The following is a 25,093-nucleotide window of genomic DNA, read 5'->3' as shown; positions in this document are numbered from 1 at the left end:
TATTGGCTGCCATTCTCTAATCTCCTTTATTTATATACTGGTTTAGAGAAAAGCTGTTGGTAGTATTAGGAGATGGAATGAGAAGGAACGTGTATTCAACCTGCTTCTGGTTTCCTTCTGTCATGTTCTATACAGTGTAAAGTCTACAACCTATGTGCCTCCTATAGGTATGCACCATAAGATGGTGTTTATCTAAGTTATGCTGTCATTTGAAGCTGACAGAGTGATTCTCATTGCATCTTCACGCCAATCTAAAATGATTTGGAAGCAACCCAAACCCAAGTTCCACCAGGATGAGTGGGTTTTGGAATAGGCGGATCTTTGGCTGGGCCTGAAGCTACAGAGGGTGGAGTGCCCCACATCCTGATTCAGTCAGAGAAATGCTGGTGTAATTTCTCTATCCTAGCTCAGTTGAAGCCAACTCAGCCAAGGCTGGGATAAATCCTGAAAAAGGGGTGTAGCAGGGGCAGGATGGGGCAATGGGAGATTCACCTCTATTCCAAACTCTGTTCTATCTGGTCACATGACCTAGCAACCCATCAGAATTTAGACTGGCACAAAGGACGCTGTAAATCAAACCTCATTTTAAAGGCTTATTTTCCCTCTGCCAGGCTCCAGCCAGCTCATTCAGCAGTTACATGACTCTTAAACGGAATTTGGAATAAGGGCATTGAGAGGGACGCAGGTGGCACTGTGGGTTAAACCACAGAGCCTAGGTCTTGCCAATCAGAAGGTCAGCGGTTCAAATCCCTGCGACGGGGTGAGCTCCCGTTGCTCTGTCCCAGCTCCTGCCAACCTAGCCGTTTGAAAGCACGTCAAGTGCAAGTAGATAAATAGGTACTGCTCCGGCGGGAAGGTAAACGGCGTTTCCGTGTGCTGCTCTAGTTCTCCAGAAGCGGCTTAGTCATGCTGGCCACATGACCTGGAAGCTGTACGCTGGCTCCCTCGGCCAATAAAGCGAGATGAGCGCCGCAACCCCAGAGTCGGTCACGACTGGACCTAATGGTCAGGGGTCCCTTTACCTTTACCTTTACACCAGAATAATTCATCCTGATATAAATTACACTGATGCCTCGTAGTTTGGATTGGTCTGCCCGATGTAAAATCAAGTAGCTAAAAGTTACACACAGTGCAACTGAGTTATAGAAAGACTGCTTTGGATTAGCAAGATTGTAACCATGTATGTATTTGGGTTCCAAGCCATCTAGAGTTTTAAAAGGTTGCAGCTTTAAAGTTCTAGCACACCAGAAAAAAATTGTTTATTTATGCTACAACAGCCGCCTGCATACTGTTAGCCCAAAGGTGGAAAGAGGAAGCAGTCTCAACTAAAGAAGATTGGCAAACCAAGTTAATGGACTACACTGAAATGGCTAAATTAACTGGAAAGCTCAGAAATGAAGATGACAAGAAATTTAAAAATAACCGGAGGACAAACTGAGGTTGAAGTAAAAGGGAGGGATACTTTATTCATGGAAACTTCCAGAAATTCTTTTCAGTAAAAAGCCTGACATTTCATTAGCCAGTGGCTTCAAGACAGTAGTAGAAGTAGAAAACAATGGCAGGGAACAGGGTGGGGGTGGGAAAATATCCTACCACCATCATATGAAACACATGTACAGTACATTCAGTTCAACCCTGGATAAAACACAAAGCAGCCATTACACCAATCACCATGACTATTACTGATGCTCTGTGGTTGCTAGGCGTGAAAAAAGGCTTGAATGGAGAGGGCTGATGATGTCACAAAGGCCTAGCTAATCCTCTGAATCTGCAAGAAACTATCTTGTCCCCCTTGTGCATTTCCTGGAGTGGGGGGGGGGGAGAGGATGGTCAATTAGGTCTCTTGTGAAGACTTGCAGGTTCCCAAACACAGCCCATTACCCTCTTCCTCCCAACTCAGTTTCAAGACAATGCTTCTCCTTGTCTGAACCAGGAAAGAGGTTCATACAAATATGGCATATGCACCTTTGGTATCATTACATTGGTAAGTACATATTTGATATAGTTATGTTTAATTTTTATGTGCGCCAATCTAAATATCCAGAGCTCAATAATACTCTTCATAGTTGTGATTAGGAAGGAATTTTTCCTAAGTTTGGTGAGTACTGATCCAATGGCTATTGCTTGTTCTTGATTTCCTCTTGAGTATGTGGTGCTGGAATAATTTACTGTAAAGGTTCTCCCTACTGCAATCTGTGGCATGCTGTGGCTCAGTTGTGGGGGTTGATTTATACAGCCCAGTGGTTGGTTGGTTGGTTGGTTGGTTGGTCCTTCACCACAGGGCTGGTTTACATTGCCAGTTGTGGCTACATTCATCAAAAATACATATTATTAATTTTGCACTGGCCATAATCTTTAACAAGGGGAAACCTGCCACTGATACATCCAGTAATACCGATAAGAAGCACGCACACTCATAAAAGCAGAGCGAAGAGTTATGTATACAACATATTGAACCTCAGCTATTACTCTGTTTTAGAGGTTGACAGACAAGTGTGGTGCTGAGAATTATTCCCCTTCTCCAGTAGTTCGAAAGCACATCAGTGCAAGTAGATAAATAGGTACCACTGCGGTGGGAAGGTATATGGTGTTTCCATGCACTCGCTTCCGCCATGGTGTTTCATTGTGCCCAAAGCAGTTTAGTCTTGCTGGCCACATGACCCGGAAAGCTGTCTCCCTTTGCTTAAACCGAGATGAGCGCCACACCCCATAGTCACCTTTGACTGGACTTAGACATCCAGGGGTCCTTTACCTTTTACCTTTTTTTAATGCAGCCCCTGAGGATGTCTCTCTGGGATGGCATGTCAGCTCAGGAGGCTTTTCGCAGGGTGCCTTCCGACATGAGGTTTATTGTGTTAGTTTTTCTGGTGATAATGCTAGCACTTCTGGCCTGGTTTCTAATGTTCCTTTTACACTGTGTAACATGCTGCGTTTTGGAACTCTGTCTTTTTTACTGATATACTGCCATGTTGCACTGAATTTCATCCATGCCAGTAGGCGTGATGTGATACAACAGCTGGCCCAGTTGAGCATGTCACCACCCTTTATGAACATGCATGCTTCTGTTCTCCCATGATTTACCCATGAAAACAGTGGGGAAAGAACTGTATGCCGGCATACCACCCCAGGTTTCATCACATGATCCACGGAACCAACAGGGAAAATATGGCACAAACTTCCAACTATTTAATGGGGATCTAAAGAGACCCTTTCTGAAAGCCATTAAAGCAGAAGTGAATGCTAAACTTCTGCAAGATTCCACCTGATTTTCAGAACTCGTTTTTACATAGTTTGTCTTATTAAAGTACAGGGGACAAGCTATGGTAGCCCGACCTGTTCAGGCCTCGTAGATCCAAATCAGCACGCTGAATTTCACCAGTCTGTGGACTTTGCAAAATGTAGAAGTATTTTAAACCAATTATTATGGACCAAATATAGCTGATGTAGAAAAATGCCATGATTGAAGCTATATAATCAGATTTATAAGAAGTTGTAGTGCCTGCAAGATAATATTCCTGGCACTTCTGCAGACTTAAATGCATTTGAATGTGTTACCTCTTTGCCACTAACTCTTATGTAAAATATTCCTTTATCTGATGCATATTTAGGGCATTCCTACCTTCCTGTGGAGCCTTCATCTTTAGAGGCAAGGTCCTTGATCTGTTTCATTAAGCATCTTTTCACCACAGTTGAATGATCTGTCATACTCCGGTTAGTCATGGTTGTTTGGCGCTGTGATGCTTTCTGATCTGCATAGTTTCAGAAACGGAACAGATTTCCTAATGACCACTGCAGAGGAAAGAAAAGCAAAATGAGTAGGGATGCCAGGATTCTGTCATATCTTACAGAAATGCTTCATTAGTGTCCCAAGCTCTTTTTGTGTCCCTTTCTAGTTATAATTAAGCTGTTTTAATTGTCTGTGTCACAACTGTATGGCTTTATTATTTTACCCTTAAGTTCCTTGGGGTGGAAAAGGCAAAAATGAAATGAAAAGAAACCCATTGATTGAAAGTGCTTTGAAGGGTATAAAGATTTCTAGGATCATGTTTGTGTGATACAAAATAATAATCATCATAATAATTATTAACATTATTGTTTACCAGCTGTAATAATCACACATTGTGAATATATCTGGTAATTGTGAGTTCATCCATCTTGCAGAAATATAGAGCCATTGCATGATGCATTTACTTGGAAGCTAAAATTGGATGAATATAATATTGAATTTGCCTTATAAATGGGTAGCTCAGTGCCAGAGACAGCCCTCCTAGAAATATGGGTAATTAAACTTTGGAGTGCCTTTCAAGGTAACTGTTTAAAAAAACAACACAAACCGATCAATTTTGTAGGCTTCTATTTTCAGATAGTTGTACTTTAACTATCACAGAAGTAAGACTTGTGTAATTATTAATACTTCTATATTAAGAGTTGCATTTTTGCCAGTGATTGAGAATTGGAATGGACCTCTTTGTATTAAATTGCATGTGAGTTTCAGTAAATGTGCCCAATTTACACAGGGAAATGTGACTGTAAGGTGAAAATGTTTTGAAATGCTTTGAGGAAGCACTTCTTTACAGAAAATACCATCATTTTCAATGAAATAATGAAATGAAATGAAAATTCAATGAAATATTTTTTTCTTATTTCAATGAAAAGCTTCAACATGTGGTGGGAGCCCCGGTTGTGTGTATGTGTGTGCCATCTCCAACTCCTCAAAAAATTCCATCAACGGTGTCTCCGAAAATTTTTACACATGACTTGGGAAGAGAGGCGAACTAATATCAGTGTACTGGAAGAAGCAAAGCTCACCAGTGTTGAAGCAATGATTCTTCAACATCAACTTCGTTGGACTGGTCATGTTGTGCGGATGCCTGATGATTGTCTTCCAAAGCAACTACTCTATTCTGAACTTAAAAATGGAAAGCATAATGCTGGTGGTCAACAAAAGAGGTTTAAAGACTGTCTCAAGGCAAATCTTTAAAAATGTAGTATATACACTGACAACTGGGAAACACTGGACTGCGAGTGCTCCAGTTGGAGAACAGCCTTTACCAAAGGTGTCATGGGCTTTGAAGACACTCGAACTCAGGATGCAAGGGAGAAGTGCGCTAGGAGGAAGGCACGCTTGGCAAATCCATTCCTCAACTCCTGCCCGGAAACTAATGTCCCCACTTTGGAAGGATGTGTGGAACCAGAATTCCACACATTCCACAGTCACTTACGGACTCATTGTTAAAACCGTGTTTATGGAAGACAGTCTTACTTGGCTACGAGTGATCACCAAAGAAGAAGAAGGTGTGAGTGAGAGAGAGAGAAATGGAAACCCCCCAAAGAGTTGTGGGGTATTTTACTTCCCTCTATACTGGGCACAAGCCAACTGAAGTTAAGCAAATATAAGCCCTACTGAATAGAAGGCGTTGTTAAACATGTGATTAACCTTGCCATTGAAATGGGCAGGATATAAGCATTCTTACCTTTAGCAGGATTGCACCCCCTATAATTATCCATAGTCTCCATCGTTAGACTTCTCACAAATCTTTTTGCAAGATTATTATATTCATCATGATGCCCCCATCACCATCTTATTCTCATTTCTCACGCTAATAGCAGAAGGGCACAGTAATGAGAGCACATTTTAATCATTGACCAGTAGTGGCTCATATATTTCATTATGTCTCTCCTTTTGGCATTGTACAAAAATAGATTTTACTTTTATTGAATGATTTAAAATGCATATTACTAAAAGATATTTATGAGGAGAGGATCCGCTGCATTTCAATAATTCCAGTTTTATAAAGCAGAGGATTTTTGGACAGCTAATTAATGACTTATATTTTCTTAATATAAACTTTTTCTGCCTGTTTCGAGTTTATTACCTTAATGGAAAGGCTGCACAAAGGAATATATTCTACCCAGGAGTATAAAATATCTGGAAGGGCACCTATGTGGTGGTATCCGTGCTCAAAAGAAAAAAAGAAAGAAAAGGAAAACACTGAGAAAGCAGCATTACAAGGAGAGTAATTAATCACATATCATTTTAAAATTAGTGCTATTGGGCTTTGCCTTAGAAAATCCAGTTGCTTTTGCTAGTTCCATTTAAAAGAGAAGCACAGAGCTCACTTTATAACCAGAATCACTCATCACATATTGTGAATCATCGCACATCGGGTCAAGCTATTGCCCAACAGGGGACCCAAGGTGGGAGGCTCAAGTGGTGCTTGGTACTTAAACTGGACATTCAGAGTCATCTTTGGCCACCTACACTCTGCATTACCAATTCTGTCTTGAGTGGTGTTAATAATAGAATGAGGCAGGCCCCTCAGATTTATGTTAAAATGCTTGGTAAAATGTTGGTTACATTCCAATATTTTATTTCAGGAATAGAGGTCATTTCATGCTACAGGGTGTGTGTGTGTGTGTGTACGTGTACGTGTACTGAAGCCTTTTTTGATATAAAGCATAATAAAACTAATGGAAAATATTGAACGACTTCAGAAATCAGATTAATCTAACTTGGCACCATAAGCACTACAGTATGCCAATAAGGAATGGATAATTATTGTATACGGGAAGCATATCCAATGTAGTTGTTGTCACATTTGCATTTGGGACTATGAAATATGTTTCTAATGTATTTTAAGCTACACAGGAAAAGATTAATAGCAGACTTTACATTTCTCTTATGTGACTTTTTATCTGGGAAATACGGTTGACAGATTTATATATGAATTATCCTAGGCACTAGTAATAATAAGCTATATTTAAATACATAAATATGTAAATATTTATCAATAAGGTTTTTTATTGATGTATTGATTATATTTTCTGGCAAATAAAAGAAAGGGTGGAGATTTTTGCACACACACACATTTATAGTCTTCATAAAACTATAAAATCTTTATTAAGGTCATGCCACCACTAAACCTTATCCCTTACGGGTTACTCATCTGCCTCAGAGCCCTCCATTTTCTACAGAAACATGCCCCACTCCCTGAACCATTCCTTATAAAGCTTAGTTTCCAGACTCTAGATCATCTTGGTCACCCTCCTCTGCATACATTCTGGCCTGTCAACGTTCTTAAATTAAACTGTGACACTCAGAACTGGACACAGTACTCCAGGTGTGGTCTGACAAAGACAGAATAGAGCAGTACCATTACATCCTTTGATCTGGACCCTATACTTCTGTTAATGCAGCCTAGAAAAGCATCTTTTTATTTTCCCTTTGTTATGTAAATAAGGGAATGATCACCATATTTTAATCACTTTGGGATTCCAGTTGCCCTGTGGCCTTACAAGGTATTCTTGCATAACCTCACCGCAGCAAAATTTCCATTCTAATTAGAGATTGGTAACTGCAAAGCCAGTTCATCATTTTATGACCAGGAATTTGCTGTGCTTTGCACAGTGCAATGCTATTTTTGATACATTTTGCTTGTTGGTTCTAGATCCAGAAAAGCTGCTAGCTTTTGTTGGATCAACATCTATTGGTGAAAGGATATGCATGCTCCAAAGTTGCTAAGAATTAATCATTAGGAATAAAACGCCCATTGAGTCACATTCTGACAGCCAGCAGACAAAACTCTGTTTTCTTAATCTTGCTGTGTTTTGCATCACAAAACCATCAAATAACATTGCATAAGAAACAAATACCCTTTCTAAGATTGTTACTGTATATAGTTTAACTTCACTGTTTTAAGGATACGTTAATGACGTGCTTTATTTTTAAAAAACAAACAAACAAGGAATGCTTCTACCTTAAGATGGAATTATTTTCATCTTGAATACGGCTGAATTGAATTAGGTTGAATTATTTAGATCAACATACTTACTATTTTGGTTTACTAAAATACAGTCTTGATAAGGGAAAGGCCTGCCAAACTACCCATGAAAGACACCTAAGTCAGTTTTTACTCCTTGCATACCAGAACAGGCATAAATTATTCAAGCAGTAGCTCTATTCATCTTTTCCTTATCAGACCATCTGTAGAGAGTTAGCAGGTGCTACATTTGGAGCTTTGCTTCTACCTTGAATAGCCACCCTGCACCCTAATTTGCAGAATATGGAAGTTTTGTGTTGTACTGAGTATTTGCAAAACACAAGTCTCTTTCTGCACCCCCATGCTTTGTTTTGCAAAACAACAAGGAATACTGCTATGCAAAACATCTGTACACTTTGTTTTTTGCTGTTGACACAGGTGACCTTCTTTTCATATTCTCCTAGGCTTTAAAAATATTTATATATTTGCATTTTCTGTTTTCGTGACCTCATTAAATGTAGACATGAAAGGCAATAAAATTAATCATGTGACTTCCTTGGGAAATGTACTTTGCTTGCAACTTGTGTGTATAAGTCCACTGACAGTCTTAATCAAAGGATTTGTGAGTAAGCTTTTCACAAGAGAGCCAGAATTCATGTAGGCTGCAGTCTTATAGCCACTTACTTGGGAGTAAGCCATACTGAACTCTGTACGATAGACATGGATTGCAGTACGTCGTTTTCTTGGTCTGAGGAAACTTTGTTATTTTGGGAGGTTCTTTATTCTATTAGTTGTATACATTTTGCAATTATGTATTGTTGTTAAAGGTAGATATGGACATGCTAAGTAAATATTTGAGTTGTTTGGATCAGAAAGTGATTATTTTGTCCAAGAAATTACAACTGCGCTTTTAAAATTGGTGAGCCATCTGTTGCAGAATATGAGCACTGATTGCAAAGTGTTTTGCAGGTATCCCTTGCCACACATGCTAATTCAGCAAGTCCAGTGGCTTATGCAAGGGGAGGTCTCCAGTTTCCACTTATTTTCTCCCCCAGACTCATCATTTTTGTGTCTTCAGTATAGGAACCAAATCTGAAAGATGAGCAGTCTGAAAACTGAATAATATTTCAGAAATTCAGCCCTGACAATAATCACTGTCAATTAATTCTATTTTTTAACATTGAATTTGTGCCACCTATCTATTTTCTTAGCATGGGGGGCTCATGCCCAATTATATGTTACGTTATGGATTCTCCATAAAACAGGAGGCTGCCAATGTGGCCTCCCCCCCCCCCTCCCCGGGTGCACAAGACCCTGTAGAGGCTTCCCCTGGTGCCCACAGTGTCCCCTTGCCTCACTGAAATTAGACTTTGAAAGAAGCATCCTCTTGTAGTTACTATAATAGGTCATGTTGTCTGCTTGTTTGCAGTACAGTGGTACCTCGGGTTACATATGCTTCAGGTTACAGACGCTTCAGGTTACAGACTCCACTAACCCAGAAATAGTACCTCAGGTTAAGAATTTTGCTTCAGGATGAGAACAGAAATCGTGCAGCAGCCGCGCAATGGCCCGTTAGCTAAAGTGGTGCTTCAGGTTAAGAACAGTTTCGGGTTAAGAACAGACCTCCAGAACTAATTAAGTACTTAACCCGAGGTACCACTGTATATGTGTGGTTCTCATCTGTTTGCAAATGTGCCCACAGGCCCAAAAATGTTGGCAACCCCTGAGGGGGGTAGAACAACCATTGCCCTCCATATGTTTTGGACTACCACTTCCCAGCAGCTGGGGCAAATGGAGGACAGTGAAGGGGCTACGGTTGCTATGGAAGAATCTTGTATTACTTTACCAAAGGCAGATCATAATTGGATTATTTCTGGTCACCCATACCCCAATCCTTTGCAAATAATGTGACATGAGCTCTGTAATTGTTTATCACTCTTGGTTTTTCTGTTGGCTATACAACATAAAAACCATTTTATTTGACTATACAAAAAATATATATCTCAAAATGTGTTTGTTTGTTTTTAAAGAATCTTGTATTATGACTTCTGGTAGTTACAATATAGAGTAGCCATCTTGGCTACTATGGTTATTTATATTTGATCTACCACTGTACTGTTTGACGTGATCATCATCTTCTAGAGGGCTGTTTTGTAGCTTATTCTGGGACAAGAGTGAACATACAAAGAATTCTGTCTTAGGGTATAGTTTGTTTCCCTTTATAATCTTTGGATTCCTTGTAGCTAAGTGATTTTAAGCAATAAGTGGCAATTTTATATGATAAGATGTCATTTAACTGTATTGAACTAAAAGCACTTGAATGCCCATTTTACTTTTTTTACATTCTGCTGCCTACATTAATCCAGATCAGTAGATACTGGAAGTAAATGGAGATCAGATAGGCTATGCAACCATAAGGAAAGCACCCTGACTCTAACTAGGTGGGCGGAAGGGGAGAAAACAAGTTTTTGTCAGTCTTTTGTATTGCAGCAGCTGGATTCACTGTTGCTATAGCAACACACCACATGATAAGGTGTATTAGATTGCTCTGCTCTGAGCACAAGAGAGAGAATGATCACTAAAGTTAAAGGTTACTTTGGAGTTCCTTGCTTATAAATGTTTATGTGCAAATGGTGCAGCTCCAAAGAGCAGAATTAGTGCTGTGCTGCTGTTTTAAACAATAGGCTCAGGTAAGCTAAACACTGATCATTTTTGTCTCATAATTTTACTTCTTCCTAGTGAAAATACAGGACTCTATTTTGGTTCTTGTGTTTTGCAGATGTATTTATTTGTTGATTTCATAAAGTTTGTAAGCTTCAGAAAATGAAGACCGATGTTCCAGTTTTAAGTGAATCTTAAAATCTGAATCACATAAAGCAACAGGTTTCTTTTATTATAGCTTCTGCTAGGTTTTCTGGGTACTTCACACTCTTTGAAATTCTAACTTATTGAATAGTGGTTCAAAACAGCTGCCATGTTACTGGTCCAAATGAATGCTTCACTTTTAACCTTTGCAGGAGTTTATCAATATGAACTCAATATTGGTTTTGCAAATAAGTTTTTTTTTAAAAAAAATGGTGTTGTTTTATACATACATTATAATTGACATACAGACAGACACTTGTTTAATTATTAGATTTAAAATATTGTTTAGTGATGATAGTATACTTGCAGAAAATTGTTTCTCAGAGCAGTTGGTTTAGTACAACATGGCTGGAAAGGGTTAGGCAGATAGTCCTACTATGAGTTTTCAACAGATTATTTTTCCAGTTCTTGGACAGTCATAATCAAAACATGATTAAGAGATACTTACATTCAGAAAAGACCAGTCCCTGGAGAGCAAGTCCCAGGATTTCCCCTTGGCTTGCGAAATTTAAGTACCAGCATGCGTTAGAGTACTTTCTGACATCACTAGCAATTACTCAATACAGGTACAGCACAACCACTAGTCATGTTTGCTCAGGAGTTTCTAATTGTATTCAGAAGGGGTTAATTCCAAGTCTGCATATGTTTTGTAGCCTTGCCCTTCTTGAATTAAATTTAATGTGTTCTGCAGTTCTCAAGGGAAGATGTGAACAGGTACTTTATGATGTATCTGTAAGATTTGTATATGTAGTTCTGAAACAGCTGACTATTTGAGACATTATTTGTTTTATTGCCTATTAGGGCAGATGTTTCTTGGGGAAAGTTTCTTCCTTTATTGGGGCAAGAATATTATTTTTGGTCTATCTCAAAATGTACATAATTTGCTTGTTAATAATAATGGGGGCCCTGTGGGTAATGACTACTTTTGCCTTGGGTCTAAAAAAGCATGCAAAATCTGTTAAGATTAATGTGCTAAATGTCATCTGGATTATCCCTGAGCATATATATTTGCCAGGATTTTAGTATTAGGAATAGATTCTCTGATATGTATTAGCTGCTCCTTATTGTATGTTTTTGTCTGACTTAAAACAAATAAACCTGAACTGCACTGAGCATCCGTTCTAATTGTGCTGCTGCGGTACAAATATATAAAGAAAAGCACAGTGAATTATAAAGTAAAATGTTTTCAGCATTAAACCATTCATCTCAGGTTAGGCAGGTACAAAATGCTAATGATATTGGATTAAATAGTTTAATCAGATCTATTGTTCAAGTGCAATGAAGAGACTTTTTGCAGACTTTGGGCTTATCCATACTTACTTTTGCCTCACCCTTTCGAGGCAGAGGTTTTAACACTGCATGTCCAAGTGTTTGTGGGGGTGGGTTGTCCCCAATTTTCCCTGCAAAAACCTGCTCTTTAAAGCCAATTCATAGCAAATACCAATTCCAATTGTCCATGGATGGATGTTTGCTCCAACTGAGCTTTAAAGAGTGGGTTTTCATGGGGAAAGTTTGGGGCAACAACAACAAAAGCTCAGACACAAAATGTTAAAAGCGGGGATTTCTGCCTGGAAAGAGCAGGGCAAAAGGTAAGTGTGGATGAACCCTTACTTTCCTTGAAAGTCAGGGAAATAACTTTCATGTTAAAATATTGCAGGGTAAACCCAATCCAAGGAAATGGACTTCACTAACAGTTATTGTTGAACAGCGGCTTTTGCTTCCATTGGATAGCTGTATATGTGTATTCACATAGATAAACCTCCATATTGCCAAAACTAGAGTGGAAGCAGCTACAGAAGAGAATTGTCATGCTCTTATGTTCTCCCCACATCAAGATGGGAAGTTGAATGGTTTTTCGATGATCATGGTGTCTCGCATCAATCACAGATAATTAAGCCAAATCTTCCATCCATTCCAATATAATTAAGCTTCATTATCCACCTATTGCATTAGTGCTTTCCATTTTTCTTCCTCTGAACACCCTAACATTCTGTGTATCAACAACTCTCAGCCATAGACTAAATTTATAAACTCGTCTATTCTACCTGAAGCAAACCTTCTCAACTTTGAGTCCTCAGATATTGTTCTGCTGCTAGTTCGACCATCCGGACAGTTGGCCTTGCAGGTGGGGTATAATGAGAGTCATACTTGGACAACATCTGGAGATCCAAGGTTGGGAAATGCTGCTTTTTCCACCCTCTCCAGGGGCAGAAGTGAGAGCTGCTTATATAAAATAATGCTGTGATGTTCCCCAATTAAAATAAGTGAAGGCAGGAGTTTTTATCTTTGATATTCATTCAGGATCTAGAATCTGCATCTCTAGAAAACAGGAAGCTTAACTTTTCTTATATCTGTAGGTTAAACTGCCATCAAAATTCCTCAAGTTGATAGGAGTTCCTTTTCCCAGTCTCTTTTGAACAAAAATGACTTGGTCTTTGTACCGGGATTTCATTTAGATCAAATATAACCCCTGTTCTAAAAACCTGCATTGGTTGCCAGACCTAATTCAAGGCACTCACATTAGAGTTTATTGCCCTAAACGACTTATGTCCCCAATATATGAAAAGCTGCCTCCTTGCTTGCAGACCCTCTTAGATACTACATTTGGCAGAAAGGGCCCTCTTGAAGCTTGGGTGGTAGAAGTCTGAGAGCATAGCTGTCAACCTTCCCTTGTTTTGCGGGAAATTTCCTTATTCCAGCGCTGCTTCCTGCTGCTATCCCGGATTGTTAGATATCCCGTAGACTGTCCCCGGGACAGGTGAGGCTGCTGATTCCTTATTTTCGAAGCTGCTGATCTCTTCTTTTCAAATCTGAAAGTTGACAGCTGTGTCTGAGAGGGAGCATTATCTGAGGCAACCCTTAAGTTGTGGAAGTCCCTCCCCACAGAGGTGCAACTGACAACTTCATTATCGTACCTCTATACCCTCGCCTTTGAAATGTGACATGTACACTTTCAGGACCCACCCTTTTTGTGATTGTATTTTTTAACTTTAGGTTTTAAAACTGTTTTAAACTTTATTTTAAATTGTTACATCCCACCCTGGGACCTTAGGGTGAAGGGTGGGTAATTAATTAAAATAACATGGACAATGATGAAGAAGATGATGATGATAAATCTTGAAAGCTCACAAGTTCTTGTCATGACGTTTTGGTATTTTAATATTCTAACCTGGAAACTTCCACGCTTCTGTGTATGTAGAGATTCTTTCAATATGTAGAATCTACCATCATGTTAGTTTCATTTATATTCTGATGGTACTCAACCACCAACTCTCCTATGTTAAATCAGCAAGCTTCTTTTTTTGGCCAAAATAGCCTTTCAAAGCTTTCTTACAGCAATAAAACAAAAATTAATTTAGAGACAACAGAGGAGATGACCAGCAATAAAAATAAAAAGCAGGAAGCATCCAACAGTAGCAGTAAAAACATTCCGGGGGGGGGGGGGTTGTTTAATATTGTTCCCACTATATCTTCATTGTGCAGTTTTATATATATTATATCTGGGACAACTATTAAAGTTATTGGACACAGGGTGAAATAAGGCATTTCAAACCCTGTGACTCCTTTGTAATGTAGAAGGGAGGGCATGTGGATTGGGAGTGCTTCACTCTTTACAGACCACCAATATATCTCCTGCAAGGGTCCTCCTCACCCCTGTATTTAGAATGAGCTGGATCCATTGTACAACTCTTTTCTGTCTCCTCTATTGCTCCCCCCCCCCCATACCCACTGAACAGCTTATTGTCTGAACACTATGGACTGTGTCTTACTGGGCTGCAGAGGGATGGTGGAAAAACAGGCCAAGGAATCTTGCACTGCTCTCTCAAGGTTACTAATTTTGAGTGCTATTCCCCTCCCACTTCAGCCCAATAAGACACTGCCAATAATATTTGGTAGGTGCCCTCTGGAAAAGCTTGGTGGGGTACAGGGGGCTGCAAAATGAGGAAAGGAAAGGAAAAATCAGTTGTGTTGAGCTGTCTTCCACTTGTACAACCTTGGATAAAACCTATTATCTTTGCAAATGTCGACTTCAAAGCATGTGTTTGCTGAGATGACTCCTGCTTTCTCCCTTACCCGCTTTGCCAAAAACTTCTCTACGTCATCAAAGTTTTCCCCTAGAAATGTCTACTGTGAGAGATCAAAGCAACTAAAAAAAGAGCATCAATTATTCATATGCTGTTTTTATATTGACTGAGCCATGCTCATAGAAAACTATTTCTGGAGTAATTGTAAAAAATACAATAAAAAATACAGCATGCTGTCAATTTATGGAGACAAGATTATATATTTTGCCCCCGAGTATGTTCAAAGTGTGATGGTGTGTGACGCCATAGTTGCTAGTTACCTAGGAAATGGGTTAATGTCTAATATTTTGGAAGTGGGATTGAGAGGGGGGGGGAAATAACTTTGGTGTATTACTTTACTCTGGGATAGCTTCCTTCCTTAGCATTTCAAAGGGAAGATCAATTTAGAAAATGAAACTGATGATTAAGATATTCTGTTCCCAAATTAGAAGGATTGCTATCACTATGACAGATGCTCAGAACTTGTCCCTGCTTTGTTTTCACGACGCATTTGCATTATGTTAAAGGGAGAGAAACAGTAACATTTACAATGCAATCCTAACCATATCTAGTTCAAAGTAAATCTTGCTGAATTTAGTGGAGTTCGTTCCCAGGAGGGTCATGGGGTTAGGATTGCAGCCTTAGTGGTGGAGGACAAAATTGCACGTGGCTGATTCAAATAGAGAAGGTAGTGGACACTTATACATCGAATATATAGCGGACACATTGCCACATTAATTTGTGTTATACTCAGTAGCATCTGAAATGGATGTACACTAACTTTCTAATATGTGTACATAATTCGGAGTACCTGAGCCAATTAAAAAGCATAGGCTCTTCAAAAATTACAGGGTACATTCCAGACAAAAGCCAGATTTGCAATGAGTGAAGACTTATGTGCCAGTGCTCAGGGCTGCTTATATAACCATCCATACAGTAGGCTTTGTTCCATTGATTTCTACTGCCTCCAGGTAATGGGTAAGACGTAAAGCCTTTTCAGGTGTTTTCTTCCCCTCCCCAATGCAATTTACCATTGCATGAGGGAAGGGCAACACTGCCCTCCCCACAATCCATTGCAACGCCATCACCATCTCCACGTGTGATGGGCGAAACTCAGAACCTTGGGGTATCAGGATTCTAAATCAGGCAGGGAGTGTATACAAGTAGAAAAGGCTGATTATTACGACATTCAGCCCCCAACACAGAGGTTTAGGGAGTGGTGATTGGAACATGCCATAGTTGTAACACTCCATCCTCCACTCTTCCACTGTAATCCCCCACCCCTTTTTCTTAATTTGCAATGACCATAGTTTTGTAAATGGGTTGTATTGAAGCAAACCAGGATTGCCTCAAGACTATGGCCTGCTAAACAGCTTCATCTAAGGCTTCAGTCATGATTAGGAGGCAATTCCTGATTGTCCCAGCTCCAGCTGAAGCTTGAAGCTGAAGCTGAGGCTCCAATACTTTGGCCATCTCATGAGAAGAGAAGACTCCCTGGAAAAGACCCTGATGTGGGGAAAGATTGAGGGCACAAGGAGAAGGGGACAACAGAGGACGAGATGGTTGGACAGTGTTCTCGAAGCTACAAACATGAGTCTGACCAAACTGTGGGAGGCAGTGGAAGACAGGAGTGCCTGGCGTGCTCTTGTCCGTGGGGTCAGGAAGACTCAGACACAACTAAACGACTCAACAACAACCTGATTGTCCCTAACCATAGTTAACCTGATTCAGATGTTAATGTCAAATTATAGTTATCACAAATGATAAAAGGGAAGGTTTTGCAAGAGGGGAGGAATGGCAGTGCAAATGAGCCTGCAGCATGTACCCAATCTCTAAAATATTATTTGAAGACTGGGAAATGGGACTTTGGAATTTTACCATTATGGAAAAGAAAGGCAAAATCTTAGTCATACAACAAAAAAAGACCAGGAAAGCAAAATTTACATACTTGGAATCAAATATAGCATGTCTTGCCTGTGAAGAATACCATGGTTAACAGTCCTTGGAAATGTTGTAACCACTAGCTGAACTATTAGCTTTCACTGATTTATATCTCATACCAGTTCTCATACCAAGAAGCAATCATCTGAGGCTATCTCCTGAAGAATATATTTCCCCAGGGCCTCAGCCTTTTAATTATAACCTTAAATTGATTTCTTTTTAAAGAGTTTTCAACTGGTTTCAAGCATGGATTCAAGCAAGGAACATTTTCCTTGAGTCTAGAACTTTAGTCTTAGAATGGCTCCTCTCCGTCATCTGTAAGCAGAGTTTATCAAACTTTGTTCAGTCTGAACTCGCCATCTGATGAAGTAGGTTTTCACCTGTGAAAGCTTATACCATTTTACATTTAAAAGCTTCTAAAAAGTTGGTATTTTGGTTGTTTTAAGCTTCTGTATGTTTTACATCTGTTGCTTGTCACCTAGTGACTTGCTGGTATTAGGTGACTAATAAATTTTTAAAATTACCAATCAACCTAGGAATGGTAAAATTCTTGCGCTGTTGCAAAACTCCTTGATTGCAGGAGTGGGTCTGAAAAATCTACCTTGAGTTTAAGCAATTTCATCAAATGCAAACCCACAATTGACTGCTGATAGCAGTAGATTTTCCCCACTTTCATTTTTGTTAACTCAAGGATTTGTTTGCTACATTAATATAGCCATCGGTCCCAATTCAAAGAGATAATATACTCCATATCAAGTTTTTTTCTTTCCATTTTGTACATTTATTAATACTGTTTGTCTTCAGAATTCAGCAGAGCTAAGAGACAGATAACATTTATTGGAATGAGTAACCCAAATGACTACATCAAGGCCATTCAGTTAATTTCCTCTCTTTGTAAAACAGCCTGTAATTTCCAATCCTGAGTTATCAGACGTGACTAAAGATATATAAAAATGAGCTGACATAATGATGCATGAATTCTCCCCAGAGTGATTGCACCACAGCTGTTGTAGGAGGATGAACAGAGATTTTGGAAAACATTTCTGCTGAAAATCTACAAGACTTATATTTATATTCAGGTCTTGCTCCTCTATTATTGCATGAGGTTTTTCGAAACTTGACCAATGACGGAAAATTCCAGTAATGATTTTGGTCTTCTTATAAAGGTTAGCTTCATTCATTTCAGTGGGTCTTCTCTGAGTACCACCCAGTGACACTAGATTAAATTAATAGGTATAGTCTGGGTGATATTCTTCCCTTGCTGATAATACTCCTGGGGAAAGTTCTCTTAAGTACTGCTCTTTAGATATGGCACATGAGATAATAACAAAACACATTGTCCCTATATATAAGCATGCTGACTTAATTTCAGGGTTACTTTAATCCAGGCATGTATGTTTGTAGCACTGTATCAGACAAAAAACAAAACAATACCCTGTTGAAATGAGCATTCAGTTTGGCATCTGTGTAATATTACACACATACAAACCTACAACAGCACTGCAGCCTGATTTTTTAGGACAGAGAGGAAAGGAACAGTGTCAGAAGAGGTACTTCTGTTAATTAACTGCAATTCAGAGCCTGGGCTGCAACTCTGGATATTTGCATTGGACATGTCTCATTTTGCATTGACAGTCTCAAAATGTATTCTTCCTTAAGTGTCATTCTTTCAGTTAAGAAACAAGAACTTCCATGCCACTTGCACTGTAAGAGGTTCTGCATGTGGGTGCTTTAATAATAATAATAATAATAATAATAATAATAATAATAATAATAATAATTGGTATTAGTATTTATACCCCACCCTCCCCAGCCAAGGCCGGGCTCAGGGCCTTAAAGATGGTCATGTGCAATACAGTATCTTTCTGCTGTGTTATTAGAGAACTGTACACACAAAAAAGGGACTTCCTTTGACCGGCAAAAAAGGGGGGGATTTTGCAAAAGCAAGCCATTTAGGTATATTCCTCATGATTTGTGAGGTTTCAGATATCAAGTTCCATTTCCTGTCTAAAAGTCAGTTGGGAATTCCCACTGAGGCAGAGGATCACACTTTGCTTCAGCTGATCAGTCTATATTGTAGGCAAGGTGGATTTATTTTAATTGGCTAAGGGACTGATCCTCTCCCCCCACCCCACTTCCCCCCATATTCCTTGTCTTGGCTGGGATTTAGGCCATGAGAGTATCTTCTTGCAAATTACATGTGTTTTGAGTTGAGGGTTATGTTAAAACTTTCAGGAAACCTAAAAGCTCTATACTGGAGACTTTGGACTCAGCTACATTGGTAAAGAAAAAGTGCTTTATGTGTGTTATAACACTGTGACACCAGGTGGAGTTGTGGAGTCCTGTCTTTTGCCAACGTGATTTCCCTCTATGAGGTTTACAACGCGCTTTCCTGAAATGCTTTTTTGATGTGTCTAGATCCAGCCTTTTATGCAAGAAGAAGGGTGGGAAGTAACATGTAAGAAAAAAAGGATTTCCTTGTCACCAGAATGACATATTTCAAGCTTCTCAGTGAGAAATGGGGGAGGGGATGGTCTTCAGTGCTTAAAAGCTGACAATTAAATTGAGCTGTGTAAACATCTTCTCCTGCCAAAGGAAGCTGCATGCACCTAGAATCAAGACCATACAAATGGTTGGTGTCAAGATCTCCCATTCTTGTCCACATTCCTCTTCAAATTTCCTGTGATTTGCATACGGGAGGTAGAATACTCCCAGTGATGTGCTCCACTGCAGTAGAAATGTTTCCCTGCAGCTGTTTCTCTGACAACATCACGTTGATGCTACAGAAAGTGAAGGGGAAAAGGCAAGAAGTGCCCTGTGCTCAGCTGCAGCTTACAACGGCAGAATTAATTTCCCCCTAGGACGCTGAGATCGCTTCTGCCAGAATCTGGAGGTTTTGGAGGCCACAGCAATTTTTGACAACTGTCTCCATCAGCGGAGAGAATGCAAAATGTGGGTGACTAAAGAGAGTAGATGCTACGCTGATGGTTTCTCCAGTTACCATTTCTTATTCCCATATACAATAAGGTTCAGAGCAGTCAGGTGCATTTCGGAGCTCTTTTACATGGTCCAGAAAGTGATCCCTATTTGTACAATGCTGCTCAAACACTTCCAGCTTGGAAATCTAATCGACACCTCTGATTATTTATAATTATTTATTTTATCATTGCATTTATATCCCACGTATCCACCAATGAAGTCACAACAACCCCATGAGGTAGGTTAGGCTGAGAGTTGGCAACTGGTCAAAAGCCGCACAGTGCGGTTCATGGCCAAGTGGGGATTTGAACTCTGGCCTCTTACGCCCTAGTCCAAAACACTAACCACTACACCACATAGGGTGTGCCCTTTACCTGCAAAACTTCACAGACAGTGCTGCCTACTGCTGTCCATGAGTATAGCATTGCTTCTGTTGTTGCGTAATATTATCCTTTTCTGTTTGTATTGCTTATATTGGTTTTGTATCTAGTGCACGCCATCTTGGTGCTCTTTATGGAAAAAGGTAACCACTTTTATAAGTAAATACAGTGGTACCTCGGGTTAAGTACTTAATTCGTTCTGGAGATGCGTTCTTAACCTGCACCTGTTCCTAAGCTGAAGCACCACTTTAGCTAATGGGGCCTCCTGCTGCTGCCGTGCCGCCGAAGCACGATTTCTGTTCTCATCCTGAAGCAAAGTTCTTAACCCGAGGTACTACTTCTGGGTTAGTGGACTCTGTAACCTGAAGCGTATGTAACCTGAAGCATATGTAACCCGAGGTACCACTGTAACTAGTAAATCTGACCAAGAAAACTACTACCTGATGTTTGTTCAGATGGCTGCCTTTTTCTAGACTTCTTCCAGTGATGTTGCTCACTGCTGAGACTGCTGCATATCTTCTTGCTGGTATCTTTCAGAGGTGTGTTGAACAGTTTGTTCGCAGCACCTGTGAACTGCAAGTTCACTACCTCTTTGGTCAGTTTTAGTTTGCAGCCTGCGGGGCACATTGAGCAATGAAAGAAGTGATCAGGGCACGGTGTCTAGAGCCCAGCTGAGTTCACCATTTTGCTCCTTTGTTCTTTACCTACAAAGCAAATTGTGAAGTGAAAGACATCAGAAAGCAGTATGATTTGTCACAGCACAACTAGGTGTGGCTGGAAGAATAAAGCAGTTGAAAGGGGCAACATGAGAGAGAAACAGTAAGTACAGAAAAGAGGGGGAAAGATCAAGGAAGGAGGGGTGGGGAGAAGATGCTTGGAATGAGAGGCGTGTGTGTTCAATGGCCATTAAAACAGCTTCAGATAACTGTGAGGTTTCCAGACAGATTCTCAGATGGTGTAAAATAATGTGATACTATTGGGGCTATATAAGCTCATGTCAGCTTTGGATTTGTTTTAGAAATACCTACTTTATCATCCCGAGAGAGCAGGATTTATAGGAATACATATTCCCCTTAATCTTTTCTAGCCTGTTGCCAACAATACTGAGCAAGAAAGGAAGGCTTTAGATGTGCATTTAATCAGTAGTGGGCCGTATGCTGGTGGCAGCACTCACCTGACCTCCCAACAGCTGAGTCACTATTGCTTATCAGGAGGGGGAGGGGAAGTCAGTGGTGCAGATTCAAAGGCAGAGTCAATCCTTCTGTTATACTGGTGCATTATCACTGCACCAACTGCCTCCTCCCCTCTCCTTCCCAGATAGGAGAAGCAGCTCAGCTGTCAGATGGTCACATGAGAGCTGCTGCCCCACCACTCTGTTACTGCATTCAGTTCCACCATATTTCTATATGCACGGTAGCCTGCATCACAGTATAATACACATTATAACATAGGGAGAACCCATCTGGGTTAGACCAAAGATCCATTGAGTCTAGCATTGTGTTCTCACTGTGACCAACCAGATGCCTATGGGAAGCCCACAAGCAGGACATGAGTACAACAACATTCTCCCAATTTGCATTCCCCAGCAACTGATACTGCCTCAAGTACTGGAGGCAATGCACAGACGCCAGCAATTGGTCTAATAACCCTCTTTTAAAACAGTCCAGAGGGTATGCCTTTGCCAACTTCAAGTAACACATTGAAAAGTATTATGCCACTGAAGAGAGAGACCTGTGTGGTTGTCATTGCTACTGCATTTTGCGGGCCGTTGTTATAAATTGTGTTTTCTCTCTCACACACAAACAAGTATATGCTTGAATACCACCTGGGAAGTTACCATTGCATGTGTTCCCACAATGTGACTGTTTTGCCACACTAGAGAAATGTATACTTCACATGGGGGAGGCGGAGATTAATTTTGAGTTTCTTTTCATAGACTTCTACAACTAGAGTATCCTTCTCCATTTGCTTTCTTGGCCCAGCCAAATACTGGAGGTTGTGCTGGGGGGGGGGGGGTGAGCTCATCTGACTAGGAGCAGGAAGCAGGTGTTCCAACGAAGGACACATACTTTTGATGGGAGGGAAGAAGCAATCAGTAGGGTTTGTTTCTTCAGTTCAAAGCATCACTGTATGGGTAAAAGCCACCCCAAGTGACTACGTAGCATGGCTGCCACTGTGTGTTTTCAAAATGGGCCAAGAAAACAATGGGAATGATTATGTGAAGACACAGCATTATTTCCAGGAGCATTGTATGAAAAAAATATGGCTGCCCCCTTTCCCCCACACAACGCTCCTGAAAAGAATCTCCTCACACTAATAATTTTTGGGTTATTAGAAATGTTCTTTTCCAACTGTACTTTGTGCTGCCTACCATACCGATAATTTTTCCGAGTGACCTTAGCAGGTGAGGGTATCAAAGAAGAATAGGGTCAGTCTCCAGTAGTGTGTTCTGGTTTCAGCTGTGTATTAGCACTGTTGGATGTTGAGCTTTATATGCTATATATTTCCTTGGTGTCCTTGTATAAATAAATTTTATGTTTAATGATGCTGTACATCATTCTGCCCTTTGTGTTATTGTAAAATAATGATGAATAATGAATAATGTTGAATAATGAATAACAATTAATTAGAGTAAAAGTAATAAACTGAGTTCATTTTGGGGGGAAATTTAGGAACGTAACAAAACAAAAAACCACACAAAAACCTCCAGTTAGTTTAATTTAGGTTTCCATCATTCTAATTTCTTTTTCTTTATTAATAATTACTATCGCGTTGAAGATGCAAAGTTTTTACCAGCCTTATCTACCAGAGCTATATATAGGTCACTGCTAAATTCCAGTTTAGTGGAGCAAGCTTTGCTCAAGGCCACCTCAGAGCAGAGAACCTAAAACTCCCTAATCTAGGGGCCAATAATTTTGTGGGAAGCATGCAATTAGATCTGCCAATTTAGTTTTCTTTTCCTAAAACTAGCTGCAAGGGGGGGTGATTTGAATTGGGCCCATAGTAGGTGTATGAGAGGGCTAACCCTTTCTTCAAGCCACAGTTCCTAAGTGCCAATATCTTCCCCCACCCCTGAGCTACTGTTAAGACTCTGAGAGGAAAACGGCCCCCTCATACTACCCTGAGGAACACACATATGAGGAGAAAACACAGGCTGCTTCACTTGAAGAGAATACCCTCAGCTCCTCTCCCTACACCATCCTGGCCTGAGACGTACCTCTCCTGACTTCCTCAGATTTAGAGGATGAGCCCTCAATAATACCTTCATCCTATCCACAGTTTAGAAATTTTGAGCCAACTGCAGTATTGACCTTGCCAGCCTACATAAATCCTCATATGACCACAGCTCTTGGCTCAGATAGAAACTTCCAAAGCACAGCCAGCTGGGCCTGCTAGAGACCCTTGTCTGCACCTATCTTCACCTGCTTCACCTTTTTATTGCTTATGCTTCCTCTATGAGCCCCAAGCTGCATCGGAACAGGTTAATATGGAGGTAAGGGGCCTGACTACTGACCTATCAGACCACTTCATCCACCTCTTGGATCCTTATTTGTCTACTCCAGAACTTAACCACCAGCCTGTTTTGACCTCTTTGCATCCTGGCAGTGTCATGTATGTTTTCCACTCCACTGCTAATAGCAATGTGAGGTGACTTGCTTTGGAAAATCAGCTTGAAAGGAAAGGGTTACTCAGACCTGTACTGAAAGCCCAACCCAAATTCCCCACTTCACTGCTGAGCAGAAGAAAAATAGCTCGGGAAATCAAAGTACACAATGTGTAGTTTGGCCCAAAGAAAGGAAGGGAGCCTATGGTCCTCCAGATATTGTTGGACCTTCAGTCCCCATCCATTCCAACCACTGTGACAAGTGGATGATGGGAGGAGCAGTCCAGCAATATCTGCAGGCCAAACTGGGTGCCCTAATGCAAAGTAATTTTCACACAAACTTTTTGAGGTCATAGTAGTTCTGGCGCCCAAATTTTGGTTTCTTTCAGGCAAGTGACCCTTAACCTAGAAGGGACAGAGTGTGCAACCTGAGCATTGTGTCACACTGCTCTTGACCTCCTTGAGAGTTCCAGTGAGCATAGATTATGAGAGGCCTCCTATAGACCTCACATGTGCCTTCTTGGGTTCTATGAGGGATATAAATGTAAGAAAATAAATAAATGATGTCAAATATGTTCTTGGTTAATTATTTTTGCATATTCCCTGTAATATGTTTCCAGCTCTATATTAATCATGGACAGCAAATTAAATGTCTGATCTATGGTGATGTATTTTTTATCAAGTAGATACAGAACAAGCTGGATTTTCTCTGGGGTGAAAAACAGCATAGGTTTGTATCAAAGTTGGCTTTATAATGAAGGAGTTTATATTAACCCGCTGTAGTAGAATATGTTGAGAAGATAAACCAGTATCATGTGATGAGCATAAAGAAGAGTTATTCAGTTAATTTAATGGAATATTCTAGGACAGGAGTGGCTCGCTGTGTGAGGCAGAGCTGCAGCATGCCCCCCCCCCCCAGCAGCAGCAGTTCTTACTGATGTACCTGTACAACCCTGAGTCTGATGAAGCTCCATGCCTTCTGGTAAATGTCAGCAATTGTGCTGCTGAGAGGCTATTGCTATGGCTTTGCCCCAGTGGGTCAGCCACTCCTGTTCTAGGATGAAATGTTTAAAGTACAACTTAGCTCAACAAACACATAGGTAGGTGAGAAGAAGAAAGAGATTTAAAAATTGCATTAATTTAGCACTTTGTTTCTCTGCTTTGTACTTGTGTTCCAACAGAATTCTGTGCACAACATTCGTTTTTATTAATATCAAATTATGCATCGGTAGCCACATACTAATTTTGGCTTCTATTCATCACTCAGTTTTTTAAAAACCAGCTTTCTTCACAAGAAGTAGAAACTTGATGGTTAGATTTTCTTTCAATACACAGTGCTCATTTATAAGTTAAACTTTTTAACTTTCTGAAACTATATGCCCTCCCTTTAAAAAAATGGGTTTCCTAAGTGGTCAACATGCTAGTACTGTGAGCTCTGTTGGTACAGTCACTGCAAGAATCCATACATCACCATCCAACCTCTTTGCACTGGAAGAACAA

General features: G+C 40.2%; 1 protein-coding gene and 1 long non-coding RNA gene across 51 annotated transcripts in view; one reads left to right on the top strand and one right to left on the bottom strand.

The window, feature by feature from the left end:
* LOC310681904 overlaps nt 1-20,782 on the bottom strand; it is an 83,640-nt gene extending 62,858 nt beyond the window's left edge. Inside the window, exons 1-2 of the long non-coding RNA XR_014513681.1 lie at nt 20,430-20,782; nt 3,620-3,789 (exon numbers count right to left, since the gene is read on the bottom strand). This is a non-coding gene — a long non-coding RNA (uncharacterized lncRNA). The remainder of the gene's footprint in view (nt 1-3,619; nt 3,790-20,429) is intronic.
* The window catches only part of DTNA (dystrobrevin alpha), a 182,452-nt gene that overhangs the window by 66,059 nt on the left and 91,300 nt on the right, over nt 1-25,093 (top strand). For 2 of the 50 annotated variants that reach the window (XM_083449895.1, XM_083449926.1), the window contains exon 2: nt 24,280-24,323. The exons of 45 other annotated variants lie outside the window; for them this stretch is intronic. The gene's annotated coding sequence lies outside the window, so the exon portion shown is untranslated. Of the gene's footprint in view, nt 1-1,785; nt 1,985-24,279; nt 24,324-25,093 lie in introns of those variants that run through there. 3 more of the 50 variants (XM_083449917.1, XM_083449927.1, XM_083449893.1) reach the window with 3 other exon arrangements.

Source organism: Podarcis tiliguerta, assembly GCF_965153285.1.
Source record: "Podarcis tiliguerta genome assembly, chromosome: 7".
NCBI classification, from domain to species: Eukaryota; Metazoa; Chordata; class Lepidosauria; order Squamata; family Lacertidae; genus Podarcis; species Podarcis tiliguerta.
Note: the sequence above shows the minus strand (reverse complement) of the source record. Positions and strands in the feature narration are given on the sequence as shown.